General features: G+C 48.8%; 1 long non-coding RNA gene across 1 annotated transcript; it reads left to right on the top strand.

Moving 5' to 3' along the window:
• The first annotated feature begins 17092 nt into the window (after window positions 1-17092).
• Window positions 17093-19267, top strand: LOC144173518 (uncharacterized). Its single transcript, XR_013323307.1, has 2 exons — window positions 17093-17159; window positions 18784-19267. It is a non-coding gene; the product is annotated as an uncharacterized LOC144173518 (long non-coding RNA).
• The last annotated feature ends 937 nt before the right edge of the window (window positions 19268-20204 follow it).

Here is a 20204-nt window from a genome sequence, read left to right as displayed (position 1 = left end):
TGGTCTGTTCCGTACAGATGACCATGCGATCACGGATAAAAATATTCCACTAAATGCAAAGCTATTCGTGGTAAGCGACGCGCGTGGTGGCGCCAGTCTTGTCCCAGCAAAATTCCTACGTTAAACCGGTTTGGTTGCTTGGAGGATGGGGAGCAGGACACAAAGGAGGAAGACAATGTGAAGCCTCCGGACGGCGCCCAATCTGTCACTACAACATTGTCCCGGCTGACGTACCGCGACGTGCTCCGCCGCTCCAGCCACCAGCGGAATAAGAAAAGCCAAAGTGAAAAGTAATCTCTGGATATGGACGAGCTGGTTGAGGTAGACCATCAGTTAGCCCTCCTACAAGCTGATGCCACGAAGCTCACCCACCGCCGTGCTCGGCTAATTTTCCGCCCGCAATGACAGCAGCCTCCCCAACAAGGTCATTCCAATCAGACCCGTTTATCGCCCTCCAGCATGACCATGGCAAAGCCTGTATCCTCTGCCCTTAACAACCAAGAACTCCTACACTTTGAGGTGCAGCAGCTACAGCAATTGGTGTCGGTGTTAACAGCCCAACTCCGTTATTCCTGAACCACAATACTTAGTGCAGTGGAACTGTCGCGGGCTCACAACCAAAATTGCAGAGCTTCGGGAACGTCTTCGTCTGGGAAAACTTAGTGCTTGGGCTTTCCTCTTACAAAAGACCAATTGCCTTCCTCGGCTTCCCAATTTCACCACTTACGGTATTCCATTTATATGTGATCGGCGCTGTGGCCCCAGCAGCTCTCCGCCAGGCAAAGCCGCCATGTATGTACTTACGTCTTTGCCACAAACTCCGATTCTGTTACGCACGTGGTGCACGGCATGGCAGGAAGTGGTGGAGGATAAGGTGCAACTGCCCCGTTGCGCTGTGATTATTGTGTCGTGTTATGTGCGACCACACAGTGGACGCGCACCTGGGCTACTATTGGGCTGGCTATCCTCTCTGCGCCGTTCGAACGCAGCCTGTCCCATACTTGTGGCTGGATACTTTAATGCTCCCCATTGTGAATGGGGTTACCCCACCTCAAGTGTACGTGGGCGTGTGTTACTGGACCACTTTAAATGATGCAAAGATTACGCTACATAATGATATCGCGTGCCCTACGCGCCGATGCATTCATCCTCGGATGCCACCGTACTCACCGGACTTAACATGGTGGCTTGGGGGTGATACGTTATCATGGCAGCGAGAAGCAGACTGCTGGGGCAGTGACCATCAACCCATTAGGATTGGCTTTACCGCGAGCTCGACGCGTCGCCTTCGGCGTAGCTGCACGGTGTGAATTGGTATGACTTTCGGGTTAAAACCAACACAAACCTCACGGCGCTCAGCCCAGATCCTGTCGCTGTTATTAGGCATGCTCTGAATGATGCCTTAGGCATGCTCTGAATGATGAATGATGCCTCTTGGGTAGACGATTCCTGGCCAAAACCTGACCTCCGACGTTTGCAGCTATGGGCACAGCGCAAGCAAGCTGAAGTGGCTGCCTCACGAGATCCCTCGTCTGTGAAGGCTCGAATACGCTTGCAACATCTGACTGCGGCTGCCAGGTATTATGAGAAATGTCTGTCAAGGCAGCGATGGCTGAGCTGGTGCGAATCACTCGGCCCATCGGTGACTACAACATCCACCTGGTGCACTTTTTATGCGATGGAAAGTGGAGGCCGCACTCCGGATGCGGCAGCCAGTGCATATCTGGCATCGAGCAAAACTCCCGACCAATTCGCCACCGATGTTGCCCGGGCCTTGTACCCTGCCTTTGACATTCTTCCAGCCAGTAGCCCGTGCCCGTTTCCTCTGTCACACCTGGTTGGTTCACTGCCCTCTGACGACGCGGCTCACGGAATTCAATCTGCATTTAGCATGGCTGTGTTCCTAGCTGCGATTTACCACGCTAAACTTCGGACGACTCCGGGACCGGACGGCATTACAAATGAGGTGTACAAGAACCTCGATGAACTAGCGCTTAGACACCTCCTTGACTACATAAACGAGGTTTGGCTCTCTGCCAAATTGTGCCTATACCAAAGCCAAGAAAGCCACCCGACCATCTTCCTAATTTGCGCCCAATCTCCTTGACATCCACAATTTACAGGCTTTGCAGCCCAGATCGGGTTGCAGCCCAGATCGGGTTTCGACCTCGTTTGGGTATAGAGGATGGGCTAGGCCATTTGTCCTCAATGATGCTACTAGGAGGTCGTTGACACGAAGTCCGGACAGTCCTTTACATAGACATCCAGAAGGCCTACGACAACGTCAGCCACGGGGCAATCCTGTAAACTCTTCGAAGTCTTTGTCTACAAGACAAGGTGTGCGCTTTCATCGATACCTTTCTTATTGGAAGATCTTTCTCTATACGAATCGGCGGGGAAAGCTATGGCCACTTCACACCAGTTCATGGAGTACCTCAGGAGTCAGTTATTTCACCCCTCCTCTTCAATATTACGATGTTGCCGCTTGCCTGGCATCTGGGCTCGATACCGGACCTGCATTTCCTCGTCTACGCGGAAGACATAACGGTATGGACCGTCCAACCAGACCTGCATCACCAAAACGTGTGCCTTTAACAAGCCCTGACAGACACCTCAGACATGGTGCCACAACGCTGGACTGGCCCTTTCAACGGATTAAACAGCCGTTACGCCTGTTGCCAATGCTTGGGGCCGTGGCAAGCTGGAGATTCCTCCCCTTACTCTCCAATTTTGCGGCCAACACGTACGCACTGCCACATCTCTTCGCGTCCTAGGGTTGGACATTTCTGCGTCTGGGTCGGCTGCCATGTGGCTTCGATCTGCCCGACAAACAGCAGGCGAGATGCTTCACCTGATTCGACGCATCTCGCAGAAGTCTCGTGGCTCCTGCTCCAAGATGGCTCGGCTCCTGTTGAGGTCAGTACTGCAGCCTCGACTGGATTATCAGGCCCAATTCCAGCACTTGACTCAGACGGAGTGGGCCCGACTTGAGGCTATTAACTGAGCCGCAATTCGCACCATCACCTGCCTCCCTAAAAGGACCCCGATGCCATCGCTCCAAGCTGAGGCTCAGCTAAACACGCTTGGCGAACTGGTCGAACAACGTCGCTCAGCCCGTATGCAGAAACGTACTTTTCTTGCGGAAGCAGCAGCATTAGCTAATTATATGGACTGCTCCCTACCTTATTCACGAGATCGCGCAGTAACCAGGGCGCCATGGCTGTATCACGAGGTTTACCGACAATCGACCGCTGACCCGACTTCACACTCGAACTACCGGAAACGCGTGTGCGAGAGGATAACTACTCACGGCGCAGTCCCAGCACGAGGCGGTAGAGGCCTTCGTAGACGCTGGTGCCCTGGATGGCGTTTTATCTACTGTGGTGCAGTGTCCCGTCTATCCTGACGCCTCTCAAACGTGCCTCTACCAAACCATCCACACCCTGCCCTCTCTACTGTAGGAGCTCACAGTCGTCTGGGATGGCCTACAGGCACTAACACCGGCCCTGCAGCGCGACCCCGTGGGTGCCATCCTACATCTTTATACGGACTTCACCGCGGCGATACTGGATTTAAGCCAAGTATCCAACAATTGTACTATTTCAAGGGACATCCACACACTACTAGACACGTACCCCTGCACTCTCAGGCTGATGTGGGTTAGGCAGAATACGCTCCCCGCTCACATTGAGGCGGATATGGCTTGTCACCCGACGTATATTCCTCAGCCGCTGCCAATGTTAACAACCGGTCCTATAGAAAACGTTTTCCGACGGAAGGACGATCTGCGTCGCGCCACACGTGTCCTTATCCCACCGTGTGGAACAGACCTCCCCAGTAGACTTGCTCGCTGGGAAGAGGTTTTGCTTATCAGACTTCGCGTTGGAGTGGCGCTTTCACCTGCTGTGACCCGGACGTGGCCACCACGCTACCATGCCCCGTTCGATGACACCTGCCCCTTCTTCAAAGCTCCGGCCGAACAAGCTGATGCGGACCATTTCATATGGGCGTGTCCTTCACTGGCCTCAGCCAGAAAGCGACACCAGAAAGGCACAGGCCTCCATCCTGGAAGACCCCCCCCTTCAGCGGTGGCTCTAGGGACCCCTCCACCGCTCCCTTCTTGACTTCCGTCGAGAGATGGGTGCCCATGTATATTTGTAATAAGTTATTTTTGTGCCAACGGGCATTCAATCGCAAATAAAAAAAGATTTGCGTAAGGATTTATTCGGAAAAATACCCGATAATGGGCGGTATCTCTTGCAAGATGGGGCCAGATGTGGCGGGCAGAAAGGGACCGAAAACTGAGAATGACCGAGGGCTCGCGCTGAGGGGCAACGTCTATAGAGACAGTGGTTGCATTGGCTGCAGTGGTGCCGCGTGAGCACCACAGACGACCTAAAGTAGTTGCGAAGATTGCAAATCACCTCGTTTCCTTCTCCACCTGGCGCGCCCATCACGCGGCCTCTCGACGCGTCCCGCCACTATTTGGGGGAGCTGTAAAATAGAGCGTGCCGCTAGTGCAGGGCGAAATAGGAGGCCAAAAATTTTGTGAAGGAAATGGCAGTGACGACATATCAACAGTGGCCGACAACAACGTGAGAGACAGGTAGCCAGGGCCGCTGCTTAGGGAAGATAATGAACACTTAGACGGTTTGAACGCAAAGCACATTTGACACGATGTGAAAGAGGCATGCAAGACAATTCGTGTTGCGAGCTTCGTAAGCGGGAGCATGGCATGCGTACCAGGCTCGGCCTTAGGTTCCCAAAGCATTCCCACGTTCCCAAAGCATGATCAGCAATGTTAAAGATGCACCCCTGACTCTTTTCACTGCTTTTATAGACCACCTTTAAGGTGGAAAAATCTTGATTGGTTTAATCGACCGTACTCCAACTCTTATTTAACTATGAGGATACGGGATGAGATAGCCTGATAGCAACGTGCAGACTGTAAACAGCTGCTTCGGCTCTGTGGAACGAGGGCAGTTTCTGTTAAGTTAGCACTAATAACACTCAGTCAGATGCCTTAAAAACTTGCAGAATGAAAAGTTGTTATGGTAGTGTCGTGAGCAGCGTCAAGTATAGTGATTACGTTCGTGTACTAAACAATATTAAATCAGATACCCGAAGATGCGATGAATTATGAACCAAATAAAAAGCGCTGAACACTTGCGATGAACCTAGCCAAGAATTTCTCTCTAGAAATGCAGCTAATGGTATCAACATGACAAAAAATGACCCTTTTTTATTTTTTGGCTTTACAATAATCAAACCAAAGTCTTTGAGCAGAAATTCATTTCTGGTTTGCCAGCTTAAACGCGAATCTTGTTACAAACTATGCTTTTACTCATACAACACTGTTCTGCTCAATTGTAGAAAGAAAAGCAGAAATACAATGAGGCATCCTATACTCGTTAGAAGGGACGTTGTAAGCAGCTGCGCCACTAATTACTCGAAAGTCGAGTGCGTAGAGAGATGATAGTTGATAACCGCCCGTCCTTGCCTTTAGACTTGGCCACAGACAGCAATCCACATTCCGGCCCTCATACCGACGCTATCGACTTTCGGCTATCTCATTGACTTGATGCATAGCTGACACGACAAACCCTTCTGGGCCACAAAACGTGACGGTGTGAAGGCCTGTATATCAGTGTGACACACAAAATGACATCAAAGGCAAAAACGTCTTCTCACGCGTTGGTTTAATGCCTAGTTGGGATAACAATGGTAATAAACAGATCCCTACACGCCGCGATAAACTGGCATTATCAAATTGCTCTGTCGCTTCGAAAACCGCAGAGCTTTTTGCTTTCATCTGAGTAACGGCAGTCGGTTAGTTGCGCTTTACCTACTTTGGAAAAATTTCTCCGCAGCAGACCTACCATTATCTCAATAGGTTGGGACCCATTTTTTTAGACGGGTTTTACTGCTTGATGTGACGTTAAGAGCAAGAAATGCTTAAGTGCCCTTAGAGGAAACATTTTCTTCTTCTACGCTCGAGGAGGAGAGTAAAGTGCCTAGAGAGAGGGACGTGATTATAGTTTTGAAGCAGTAAACTGCAATCACTTTTAAGCAATATAATCCAATGCTTTCGAACTTCCATGCAGCTACAATATTGTTGTTTACGCAACTGCCCGTCGCACAGCCATTTTTGAGGGTCAGGTTGCCTTACATTGCGTAGGAATGGAGTGAACTAATTTGAGCGGGTTACTTATTTTATGTGTTTCCGTCAACACAAATAAATACCGAAAACTTCAGCTATAATATAGTAGCATGCGAGGACAACCAAAGATGTTTTCCTCTCCCGTTTAGATCGTTCAAGCAAAAGCGGGTATTTATTAGGCTGAGCAACGTATGGTCATTATCATTACGACTCTACCTTCCCTAACCTCGTTATGACCTGCTCTTCGCAAAAAACACTGAAAATCGGAATGGTCGGAGCAGCCAGGTGTTACCCCTCACTCTAAACAGAGACTTTAATGCTGATCGTTGTCCTTTTGTTATACACTAGTGGATACGCTCAAAGCTGAGAGAGCGCCATTTTTATGTCTGAATGCGAGATACCATCTTAATCCTGTCAGTTCTTTCTGTTTACTCTTGTTTCTTTGGGTACTCAAGTGTTCACCGGCTAGAGAGGAACGCAAGGCCAACTTCCCTTCTGGGACGTCAACACATATGTGAATGATGTCCTGAACGCGGGCCTCTGCCAGCAGAACTTCCTGGTGCGCGTAGATCCTCTCCATATTTCACCATTTGCTCTCAATAACAGCCACGACAAGGACTACGGTCCAGTCCGCTTTGAGACTTCCAACGTCACAAATCTCAGTAAAGTCATTCAAGTGCAGCGGGGAGATCAGTGTGCAAGTGTCACGGAGGGGTTCCCGGACAGGATCAACGTCTCCTGCCACGTCAACTTCAAGACAATCAGAGTGCATCAGTTTGTGCCATTTTGTGGTTTCTTCCACAACCAACAGGTGGTAATACGTACAATTAACACCATCACCGCGATCCAAACTCGAGCCGCTCCTCAGGCCTGCCACACGACTGGCTCTAGGGGTACCTAGATACACCCCCCTGGCTAAATTAGATGCTGCTCAGCCGTTCGCGTCACAGTCAGATCAGGTTGATCTTCATTTGGCGGCACAACACACTCGTCTCCAGCTTACTTGGCATCGCCGTCTTCTGCTATCCTCACTTCATTACGAGACATCGTCCTTACCCGACATTACCCCGACATACCCCACTTGATATCCCCTCCCTCGCGTAACAGTTGCTACCATTCCCATCAACGTATGCGCAACCTCACATCCAGGACGTCGTCGAGCTCGAATATGCACTCCTTGCTGCTGTAGCGGCAGCGAAGAGTTACAACAGTTACGTACAGAGTTACGTACAGAGATGCCTCCTTCTCCACCAAAGACGCACGCGAGGTCCCAGTAGTTGTTCGTCCTGCCCACCCGCCCTTGCAGAGAAGATACTCGGACGTTCCTTCCGCCCTGTCTCTAGAGGCTCAAGCAATCACTGACGCCATCTTATTCTTAGACACTCCCTGTAACCGCGTCAATCTCAGCGACAGTCAGGATGTTCTCCGCTTGTTTCAGGAACAGTTGCTTTCCATCAACATGAGGCGTGCACTTCACTCTGATCTGGCCAAACAAACTGGTACTAGCTGCGTGCTGGACTGGGTTCCTGGTCACGCAGGCGTCCCGGGCAACGAGCTGGCGCATCAGCTCTCCCGTGCTTCATCCTAACTGGGAGACTCGGAGACGCCCTGGTCACCCCCTTTCCACCCACCCACGCAGGCGCGACAAGCCCGTCAACATCGACGCCAGACTGTGCACGAGTTAGTCAGCAATAGGCAGGCTCTACCGCGTCCATCTCACCTATTACCCCGGGCAGATGCTTGTCTTATCCGGCCAGCGCAAACGGACAGCCTTCCAACCCCACACATACTACATCGATTAGAAGGCCATCGCAGCCGTGCACGGTGCTCTAAGTGTTCTGGGTTTCCCAACACGCCGCATGTTCTTTGGGACTGTTCTACTTCGCAACCATCACTCTCAACTAATCCTAAATCCCTTTCACCTCCTCCCTCTTCTCTCCAAGACTGGCTCGCGTCGCCGGAGCGACCGGACCGAGCGGCCTGGTGGCGAGCTCTGGTGGCTCACATTCGTCAGGTCCTCCCGTCTGTATAGATAATTATTTTCCCTTTCAGAACCGCGGACTTTGGGTGTCTTTTTTGTGTTTTTGTGTGTGTGTCAATAAAGTTTACCAACAACAACAGTGCTCTATTACTCAACGCCATTATTTTTCATTCATTCGATATCATTCGATCGTAGCCCCACAGATATGTGATGTACCGATGGCTATAGGCAGAACTTAGCGCTCAGATAGCGGCGCTGTCGCCGATGATTCGTAATCTTGTGAGAAAGAAAGAGAAAGTGAAAAACTTTATTTGACCTAAAAAAACTCAACGTAAACAATCAGTGAATTTGGTTTGCTGATTGCGGCATATCCTTTATTTATTTATTTATTTATTTATTTCAAGGGGTTCTCAATAGCGGAAGGGCCTTCTCGGGTGATGCACTGGATACATGAATATAGGGTATACAAAAGAACATATATGAAGGGAAATATGTAAAAAATGGGTAAAAATATTTATGTAGATATGTACGAAGAAGGAGAAGGATCAAAGAAGCAAAAACATTTTCTGAATAAGAGCTCGGAGGCCGTGCGTAAAGGACACCCTAATGAACACAAACACCCATAAGCAAGGTGGTGCTTTTGACGCAAAAAAACAAAAAAGGGGGAGTAGTGCGTGTGCGACCTCACCAGGGCATGTGCATTCAAAATGTCCAGTTTTTCAAGGAGCATTTAGAAAGAACCATGTCATTGCAGAAAATGTCAATGAAAGATAAAAACACTGTTAAAGCACATAGGCATCGTTCATCTGGTGACAGGCTCAGTGTTCTGTCAACATGAAAGGACCATCCGCCCGCAGTTTTCTGCTTGGCACTCGCATGCTAACATAGCTTACAAGGCAAGGGCAGTCGAACTTGGAATCAATACAGTTAAAAGGAAAAACCACTGCACGCCTGGAGGGTATAATACATCGCTCATCAGGATTCAGGGGCTCAACAAGGCCATCGTGCCGAAAATGGTTGTCCGGTGAGTGACGATTTTCTAGTGAAGCGCTTCTGAATTTTTCTAGTCGAGGTTACGACAAAGGGGTTAAAATTCTTAATTGCGCTGGCACAATTGAGTGTTGGTAAAATTAAGACAAAGTCGGCGGAGACAAAGCATGATCGGTCGGTGAATTCACTGGTGGCCCGGAAAATCACGTCAAGCGTCCGGAGACAGGAGTTGGTCAGGTGGTTCACGTGTGAATCGAGAAGTAGTTTTACGTCCATCATTACACCCAAGTCACCCCCTCCAGTAGCGTGTTTTGCGGTCGTCCGATGGGCACACAACTACTGGTACCTATTTTTATGCCCTTACGAGCCGTGTATCTACACTTTGGCGGCCATGTTTGCGGTGAGTATGATTTTGAAGAACACTAAACATAACTGATACATTTCTCAGAAGCCTCAAATTCCCGTACTGATAATCACTTTCTTTTCGTTTTATTGAGGACGGCCAATATTCTTTTCGGATTTTGCTTCGAGATATGTGGGGCGCATTGGTGTGGACGGCAACCTTTCGGTGGTGCTGATTTTGCCGCAGTCTATGGTCTATATTCCTAAGGCTTCATAAGGGAACGGTACGGACTTCGGTATCCTCAGGTGTTACCTAGCGGTGGGCGCTTCTTTGCGCACACATGTAGAAAACAATACGCAATTTACCCACCACATTCAATACGCGTTCCCGCCCTTTGCATAGCAGCACACACGCCGTTACTTATTTTATAATAAGATGCCCGCCATAGAAAACGTCGCCAGCCAAAGCCACTGTCTTGCAACATGCTATCCTCGTCACACTCGTTAAGTGACACCACGCCGAATCACGGGTTGTAATGGCAAGAGCCCCATCTGCATCATGAGTAAAAGTCTCGATATTAGGGGGTTGTCTTCCTTCAATTCTAAAAAATCCACGCACCGTGCCGCGTGATTAAACCCCTCAAACTGGCGGCTACAAAAAGATGGATTGGCTTATTATTACAAATTTTAAATTGACCCTGCGCGGTTATCAGAAGAAACATTGTCCTGGCTGGCCAACCTGAATGGTAGGAACGGAAGCCTAGCAAGGTTGAAACTGCGACATCACAAATTCAATATAATGTTTGTCTCCAAACATAGACGAAAACAGCCTACGTCCTTGGCTGTCCGTGATGGATCAGCCGGTGACAGAAGTTTATGTGCTTTCCGGACCCACCGCCAAAGGAGACTTTTGTGCGTACCAGAACGCACGGACGGGGTGTATAAGTTGTATTAACTAGCGTAACGCACAGGTCGGCCACCATGTGTGTCACCTCGCAATGAGATCGCGCGCGCTCGGGCATGGCGCCGCACTCATGAGGCCATCCCAGCGAGCGCAAAAGCATTACCTCGACGTTAACTACTTCTCCGCGCAGTGCCCTATACAGCCTACCTGTCGCAAGGCAGAAATTAAGTGATTGTCATATGCCGGCAGCAAATTCCACCTGCCGTGTTTTTTTTTATCCGCCACAGATTGCTCATTTATCGGCGAACGCTTCCACTTCGGCCGTTCGGTCAGTTGCCAATAGATGTCGCTAGTCGCACAGCTAACAAATGATGGGGTATGCGTGGTCTGCGGCAAAGAAACAGAAACTATGCGGCACATGGTGTTAGAATGCGTGGGTATCTATCCAAATCTACATGAGGGGAATATTCGGTTCCCAGAAGACTTAGGATTTAACGGTAGCACAGAGGGAGTCAACTCCAAGGTGTCGAGTGGACGAAAAAAAGATTAGAATGCTGGTGGACGAAAAGCGGAGAGCGTAATATTGCCAAGGAGAGCTACCACCTTTAACAGAAAAATATTTTCTGCTTGACAAGTTTTTTGTGCCCGCCCTTATACAGCGCTAGCATTAAACGAAAATAATAAACATACGTATAATAGTTTGTTTTGGTAAGATTGCACGTCATCACCCCGCTACAAAGGGGATACCAATAAGACTCATCATTATCATCGGCATCAGCATCACAATACGCTCACAGCTACACCACTACGCTACCGCCGTATCTCAACCGGCGTGCGCTTGAGCATTCACAGTTTCTTCTGACGCATTATTTGGCTTTTGGAATGAACGACTCTGCAATGAGCAAGGTGCGGGCGCTCCTGTGTCTAAATTTGTACTCGCAGGCAGCTCGCTGCAGCTTAGGCATTTATTGTGTAGTGCCGCTATTTCCCACCGCGGCTCCATTTTCTGGCGTGGATGCGGAGTTCACTTGGGCAAGCAGGGCGTCACCACGCATTGTCACTGCCATTATTCATGTTTGTTGTCGCCATTGCTTAGAATCGGGTGGTAGGTGTGCTGACGGTGGATGCCGGGGCCTGTTTTTTTTTTCAGCTAGATGCGGACGTATACACAAGATCGGTAGACACGGACATGGCGGTTTTTATTGTTGCAAAGATAAGAAATTGGCCGCTGAACTTTTCTGTGAATATTGGCTACCGAGAAGGAAACGCAGCTTCCTAAATAGCTGCAATCCGCAGTACTTCTTAGATCACTGCCTTGGGTACGTGGTCATCTTAAGAACTTTAAAAAATCGAGGAGAAAATATTGAACTCGGCTATGCTTTGTCTACCTCTACGCATACAATAATTTTGCCCTGGAAACATGTGTCGATACGTTTGTGGGAAGCGGGTTCGGTGATTTGAAAAGTATTTCCTGTTGAGATTTCGCAATAGTTATCTGCTTGTTAAAGCAGGGTGTGAGCAGAAAAGGTTGCATGTATTGGCGTCTGTACCCCATAGAATTGGGAATCGGCCCGGGTGCAGAGAACATTGTTTTGCTATTCGCCGTTCCCGACAAGTTTTTATGACATCCTTTAAAAACAATCAATACAAGGGTAATGATCACAACATAACAATATTGTATTGTAATAGGACTACGCTCTGTCGGTAAGTGTCGTTCGATCGATAGCAAGCGTGAACCACATGACATGAAATTGCTGTTCCGTCGTCTAGCTGCGTGGTACGCAGCGTTATTGCCGCGTGTGTTCTGCCTATTGACCGGTACACAATCTTCCCTGCTGCGTATCCATACCTAATGCGATTTTAAGGAATGCTTTCTTTTTTCCAGCATCTTTACAGTACTCAGAGTAGTTGCAATGGGTATTGCCTCCTATGCGTTGAAGAAAAATTTATTTACTCTCTAGTGGTCAAGCCTGGTGTGGTCGATGTTACGAGGTAAGTGTTTGGCTTAAATATTCACAATAGCGTTTCGTTGTTAACGAGCGGGTATTTTCGGTCGAGAAGAACCGTCTTTTGGTGAATAAATACCTGCCTGCATACTTGTAGAGGTAATTAAAACTAACGCTTTTTAAAATTACACCGATGTGTTAAATGATAGCAGTACTAATACCTGCAGTCTTTGACATCGACACTGTGATCCTAAAACCAGTAATTGAGATCGAGAATTTGTCATTCCTAGTATTTTATCAATACAGTAAACTGCCAGTAAATTTTGTTGCTACCCTTTTCGAATATTTGAAAGCTGGCAAATCCGCTAAGCGTTTCATAACATAATGTGTTAGGAAGCGTTCTATGTAATCGCAAAACAGACAGTAGACAGGACAGCGCTGCTGTCCTGTCTACTTTTTTTTTCTGCTGTGTTTTTTCCCACGCTGATTTTCAAGATTACAACAAAGCCGGCACTTTCGTCCCTGATCCTCCGGTTGTTGCATTGGCCAAGGCGTCCCAGAACCGACGTCTGTCAATGCCGTGGTACCCTGTTTAGCAAGCAGCATGCAGTAGAGTTGTCTCCGTTTGGAATGGCGAAGAGCAGGGAACGAAACTTTACTGGTTAAATGCTTGAAGAGACATAAACAGCTATGCTACAGGAACAGTGCACCGGCCAGCTCACAGCAGGCCGGTCGAACGGGCAGAATGCCGTCAGTCGAGCCCTTAATGCAAACTACTGTGTAGTTGGGACAGCCCCTTCTTATAAGTAGGTGTACTAAACACGACATGGAGCTTGCGCAAGGCACTTAAAAGCACAAATGCACAACACATTTTCTGTACGTCGCATGATAGGAGCCGGTGTACGCTGTGCAGGTTGAAGTGGTCCAACGGGCGTCAGATTCATACACGCACAAAAAAAAAATCACCCTAGCAGAGATGGAGAGGCGATGAGAGACGACTCCTCCGTCAACGGCCGCTTTGCAAGATTCGCTCCGCGTCGTATTTTCGAAATCACTTACTAAAGCCGAATCGTTTTAGCGTCCACTATCATTGCTATTTAGGAAAGTATCTACGCGCACTTGTCTGACTGTGGACTATCAAACACCGCGCATCGTGTCAACCAGCACCCCCTGTCCACTCGCAAGAGCTTCATCGCTGGGTGTTCGAAATGGCGATGGATAGCGGTCATCAACCATTGACCGGTGGAATGTTCTTGAAGATATGCTCAAACTCAGACCATGGCGTATCGACGTTGTGCTGGTCTCTTAGGCCGCTCGGCTGAAGACAGCGTAATGCAACTTCATCGGGTCGGTGACTAGATAAATATTTCCCCTAGAACGTCTCTAGCGTGGCCAAGCAAGCAAGAAAACAACGCCGAGAACGCAACCGCATCGCCGGCACGCGCGCAGACAAATCCACACTGAAGCTTTACCTTCCGTTCAATTGCGACGAAAATACGGGGATACATCCCCACTAGTTACATTTTAGCCGAGCAGTACTGTAGCCCAGCGCACGATCTAGAGATGCTGAAATTTTGAATCAACGGAGATGTCCTAAACGAACAAATGCAATAATAAAGAGGCGTACCTGCAAGAAAAAAATACAGGATTCCAAAAATTCAGGTATCTAGAGGCCACTTCTCGCTGCAAGAGCAGCGACTTTAGCTTTCATAGCTGCCCTGAGCTTTCTCACTTTTGAACGGCACCTTAGGTGCGCCCATTCTCTGAAGGCTGCTGCGACAAAAGTCGAGCGCGTCAGAGGAGCGGGTCGGATTTTCGAGTGCTCGAAAAACGCTCGCGCGTTTGTTAACGTATGCGCCATACCCAGGCAGCACAGGACTGTTCGGCCTTACTCAAGCCGGTGTACTTTGGCCGGTGATTTTCTGCCCGGACTTTCTCCGGCAACCATGTTCGGCCCGTGTCCAAAAGTGGGCCTTTTAACCGTATACGGCCGTACTCCCATCACTATCCAACGGCCAGTGTCCGTCGGCCAGTCGACCGGCTTACGTCATACGGCCAGATTCCAGCCGTAGGGCTCCGGCCATCCCAAAGCCACCTGTGTGCGGCCGAAGTACGGCCATCGGAGGCCAGCCGAGGTGCGCTCGTCGGACACCAACCGGACTAAAGCTGCCGGAAATTCGGCCGTGCTACGGGCATTGTAGTTCAGCCACAGTACGTTAACTGTACTGAGGCCGGTGGACGACCACTGCATGCAGCGCAAGCAGATGACTCAATCGCGCTGTGCAGCAGCACAAACTCACCATTTTGGGTCCACTGCACCCACATCAAAGTGAGCCCGCTCGCAACCACCAGCCGTCCAGCCTTCAGCGCAGCCTGGCTTAATTATCAGCGTCAGTTTACACCAAAATCAATTTATTCAACAGTGCTCACAAATGGCCGTTCCTTTAATTGCTGTGCCTCTTTTACTGTCGATTACAGCAAATATTCATTTCTTTGCAGAGCTGGAATAGATGTGTTGTCCAGGTCCTGATATATTCTGTTGGGCGGCTTACTGTAATAAACAAGGAAGGATGGGCAGGGGGGGGCGGAAGGCGCATACTTCAGTGGGTTGAATTTCACAAACATGAAAGTGCCGCTTTTAGGCAATTTCCTTTAAGACAACACTTTCATGCTCTGACTAAATCAACTAATTTTACAACAGCTGCTTGACCAGCTTTTTTGTATATAAAAGTGGTGCGAATGCCTTTACGAAACGGTTCGGTACTCCTCAAAACACTCAGCAGCATTCAATATAATTTACTTCACACAAAAAGTATGTCCAGTATTTGCCCATTTTTCTTGCAAAGAAATTTTCTGCTCGATCAACTTTTCTGATGATCTTTCACAGGGCTGATACTAGAAGAGATCAAAGAAATACTTTCAGTTTTAATATATTTTTTATGTTGTTTTCATGAGTTACGTGCATACTCCTTAATAGTCCAAAACAACTTAATTTTCCTCTAGAGTCATACTACGTTAAGAAAATTCTAGACGTGTTGCGAATAACGCTCTTCTTCAGATGGCTGCAGTTGTATCTCTCTGTATTCACGCAAGGAAAGGCGTAAGACAAGAATTTCCTATTTTCTTTCAAACAAATCACTTAGCAATTGTAGTATTCATACACTCTAAGAAATCGGGGGAGTAGTTGAAGAGTCCAACAGTCATTGTACTCCTGCAAGCGTTGGCGCGCTCCCCTCGAAAGCTGCGGGGAGTTGGATGTAATGTTCGCTCCCATGAGGAGGAAGAGCAAAACTGACAGCGTACTCTTCTCGTGCGCGGCGGAGTGCAGCCCCAGTTCCGCTCCCGCACCAGTGAAGAGTAAAGCTGCACATCGTCTCCTCTCTCCAGTACGAAGAGTAAAATTGCAATTTCATTCTTGTCAAGTGCGGGAGTAAGCATGGAGAGGCACTCCTACCATTTACGCACACCAACTCATCAGCGATGTTTTATTTGCATACGTATATATTATATAAAGCAGTTGTGCAAAAAGCGCCCGAGTACTTCCGTCGCACATTCTAAACGTGCAAGAATAGAATTCATGTAACGATTGCTCGCAGCGTTCAGTGACATGAATGGAGCAAGCTTAACAAAACTAGAAAAACGCATGTCTCGATTTGGTTTCGTTTCTTTGTTTTGTTTTTTTCCTCTGTAATGGCTTAGTTATCGACATTTAAAAAGTTGTCAGACTATGCATCATAAAAGGTGCGCACCACGGAGGAAAGAATACTGCGCGCCGATTTCAGCGATTACGCCGATTACACCGAGGGCATCCCAGCGGCGGCGGCGCGGCGGTGGACGCCGCGTCTCCGTAGCTCAGCCCGACGAATATACGGCGTACTACCACGGTGGATTTTCCGCCACGCGATCTCGCGTCTACGGTGAAAACCGACACAGGCGGTGCACCCGCAAGAACCGGGCGAGCGACGACTGATCGCGCCAGACCGTGATGTCCCGCCAGCGCGGAACACAGGGCTGCGCTTTGTAAACCATGTGCTACGCAAGAAGTGGACTTTCAAACAGACGCTTCATCCAACATGGGAAGTTCGACCTGCCCTTATCGTCATGCTAGCTTGAACACACTACGACGCGTGCTCGCATCGAATAGGAGAAACTAGGTTTTGAGAATTAAAGGTATAATTATTGAGAAAACTGAGGTTACAGTGGATCAGGACAGAAGAGCACGGGGAGACAACGTCTCACGCAGTGCGCAGGCGTGGGGCGACTCTCCTCGGTGAACAGCACACACACGTGACACGCCCCAGGCAAGACTCCAAAGCTCTCACTCGTTGGTATAAACATCCGACCGCGTTCGCTGCGACGGTGGCGGTTTCAGGTGTTTCGTGCTCCGGGTTTGGCCCCTCGGCAGGCTGCCGGTGTCTGTTTTCGTTTTCGCTTTCTCGGCGCCAGCATTCTCGGCGCGAGAATTATCCGAAGCTTCGGAGACGGCTTGCTCAACATGGGAAGTTTGACCTGCCCTTATCGTCATACTTGCTTGAACGCAGTGTGACGTGTGCTCGCTAACTGCTTGCATGCCTGTGCGTCAGCGTTAGATCACGAACACGTAAGCAAGCCGTATATTAGTTCGTTCGTGCGTGCGTGCATGCGTGGAACTAGTTTTTATTTCGGACGGACATCACAGCTGCGGCGGCGCAGAGGCCGATACCGGAACTATATGCACTGTGTAGCAATGCGCGCGCAAGCCGCCGGTCCAGCCGGTGTGCAGTCGCTGCCTTTGGATCTTGGGATGACGACCATGGATTTATCTACCGGACGAAGAAATGCTGGCTGGAAGTGGAGGTAAGCCATTAGTTAACCTGGTATTCTTATCTTGTGTATTTAGCGAAGGAGAGTTGCTCTCTAGCTTCGGTCCGCGGAAGCGGCTAACCCTAATGTTTTTGTCACTCATTTTGACCGTTGCTTAGATTTGAAGGGCGGCTTTTGTACCCGTGTGCAAACAGCGTCGAGTCTTGCACCGTTTCAATCCCTTTGATTCGTGAAGTGTTGGTATCCTAGCCGAATGTTTTCGCAGGTAAGAAGCACGGTCGCGCGAGTAGTCGCAGCGCTACCCTGTATTCTTAACTCGGCGGCTAGGGTTAGAGTGGCTGCCGTGCAGTAGCTGTGGCTACCTGCGCGGCTCCAAAGAATTTCGTACAATAGGCTGAGTGATAGGAGCTCGTCTAGCGCGTAGAAGTCACTAAAGTTACAATGATTTTAGTTACCGCCGCGTGTGCTGCAGCAGACTGAAATCCTGTCCAGACAGGTTTTTTTGTGTTTTGATTTGTACTCTTAGCTCGGCGGCTAGGGGTAGAGTGGCTGCCGTGCAGTAGCTGTGGCCTGCGCGGCTCCAAAAAATTTCGTCCAATAGGCTGAGTGATAGGAGCGCGTCTAGCGCGTGGCAGTCACTAAAATTACAATAATTTCAGTGACCGCCGCGCGTACAGCAGCAGACTGAAATGCTGTCCTGAGAGGGTTTAGTTTTTTTGCGTTTTGAGGGCAGGCTGGCCGGAGATGGGACTGTTAAGGGGTAACTACATGCGTCTAAGCCGATGAGCGACGCGAGAAAACTCACTCATTGGGTACGGCAAACAGGTATTGTGGGCGACACAGACAAAAATTTTTTACACAGGCCGCTGACGGCGGCAACTGCGGCAGGCGACGGGCCGTCGCCGTCGCCGGCTTATACCGGCCAGAAGCAGCCCACGAGCGAGCGGCAGCAACGACGACGAATGGCATTGGCAGCAATGCATTATTTTTTTTTTTCGTTTGTCGCTGTCGCCCATAGTGTTTGTTGAACCCATTACGGTACTTTTTTCGCGTCGGTTGTCGCCGTCGCTGCGTGTGGTTTAATGTTCGACCGTTCTGATCGTTCAATAACGAGCCTATTGGTTCTCATCAGGTGTTGCGATCTGCAGCGTGCATGCAACGAAGCGTACTCGAGAATGAAGAAAACAGTAGCTATATGCCCCATAGCAACTTTTACACGCTGTACTTGTGAACGTATAATGGGCCGTACGTTGCAGTCGGCTGAGGGCAAAATCCTATGCAAATTAATCAGGGATTATAACGTTACAAAAAGAGTTCTCTTTACTTAAATTTTGTTAAATGTTTTTATACCGGGAACGATAGCGGGGTAAACAATAGAAGCTGCGGACACGTAAGCACTAATGGGTTTGGGGCGCATTGCGTAGGCAGACAGCTGTAGGGCGCGCTGTCTGACATGACATTGGCCAAGAGGCACAATGAGCGTGGCTGCATCCAAGGTCACCGCACATTCGCATGACTGCGCCAAGCAGTATTGCATTCCAATACGGGTTCAATGCGTTCTCTCGGCGCAAAAACTAATCTATCACGTCGTCAAACTCGTCAATTTTTTTTCATTGTAGAACTTATCTTTGCTGTCCCCCTCTTTCTTCCTATGCAGGAACCACGGGAAGACGGTACTTGCCCGAAGATTTTTTTTTTTCCTGAGAGAGAACGAGATCCCCGAGGCGTCAGCAGGAGTGGCCGTCGCATTCACGACACTTCTGCTCACATCCTTGGACATCGTGGATGAGTTCCCATTGCTGCTGTCTGTTTTCAAAGGGGAAGCGCACCTTGCTTCTGTAGACGTTACTTCGGCTCAAGCACGGTGCCCTGGTCGGTGCTGTTCTGAAGGCCGCCACCAACATTATGAAGCATTCAGCTAGAACGTGTTTGTTTTTAATAGCAAGTTATGCCTTTTTTTAAATCTTACTAGCGCATCCTCATTTGAGAACCACCCGCCTAAAAAACCCAGTGGGAATGTTTCCGGTGGTTTCCTATTGTCCCACCAACATATATCTGTTGCAAAGTTCCCGTGTCAGTGGCTTTGTATCTTTGTGTTGATTGCACCTTGTAATGCGCTAATAGTAATCCACGCTGAATAAGTCCAAGATTTTTGTTTCGCAAAATTTATTTGTAAATGTTTTTGATGTGTCCTAAATAAGAGCTGGCTTTCCAGTCCATGTGAAGCACACTGATGTACTAAGGCCACTTTGTTTTATGTTAATACTGTTAACTATTTTCCCACTGCTGTATTTCTACTGACGTTTTCGTGCTAATGCCAGTACCTTTTTATTTGTGGGTGTTAATGTCATTTTTATTGACTTAATTTAATGTTTGTATTTCAGTGTTATCAATTGCTTTGCTGCATTTTTATTTGTGAATTTTTCTTGGGTGTATCCTCAATAGGCGTTACGTCTCCTGTGTGCATGTGGAGTAAGAACCGTTTTTATGCTGTGATATTTTAATTCAAAATAAATTGCTTTTTGTGTGAAATTGCAGAATGAACCGATTGTTGTATTTTTTTGAAAAATAAAGTCTGACCTTGTTTTTTCTTTTCCATGTTTCAAAATGGCTTGTCCTGTTTTGTTTGCTTGTAACTGCCTATAGTACCATCGTGGGGATGGGGGGGGGGGGGGGGGGCTAGTAGCAGGCGGAGCGAAAACACGCTGTCTCGCGGGGAATAGCAGAACGCTCTTGAGGCGTAACGAGATGCTTTACAAGAGAGAGTAGTAGTACCCGTCTGCAGTATCCGGGAACGCCGAAACCACTAGAGCTTATTCACGCCTAAAGGGAGTGACGGAACGCTGCCTTGTACATGGCATAGCAATTCCCACACAGGGTTCAAGTACTCCGCTTCGACAGCAGCAAGTAAATCCCACGAGGAGTGTTTCGCCTCTCGTTTGGCCGCCACGCGCTACTCCTCGGAAGAGTCGCCCAATGCTGCCAAAGGGAGTGAAATATGGGACAAAAGTTTCTACTCCTAGACAGAGTGCCCAGCACTCCTCGTCTTCTTAGAGTGTACAGCAAACCTTGCATACT

The sequence above is a fragment of the Haemaphysalis longicornis genome, unplaced genomic scaffold (genome assembly GCF_048455015.1).
Source record: "Haemaphysalis longicornis isolate Haplotype H1 unplaced genomic scaffold, Haemaphysalis longicornis Haplotype H1 scaffold_3, whole genome shotgun sequence".
Taxonomy (NCBI): domain Eukaryota; kingdom Metazoa; phylum Arthropoda; class Arachnida; order Ixodida; family Ixodidae; genus Haemaphysalis; species Haemaphysalis longicornis.
The sequence above is the reverse complement of the archived record's forward strand: the minus strand, read 5'-3'. Positions and strand labels throughout refer to the sequence as shown.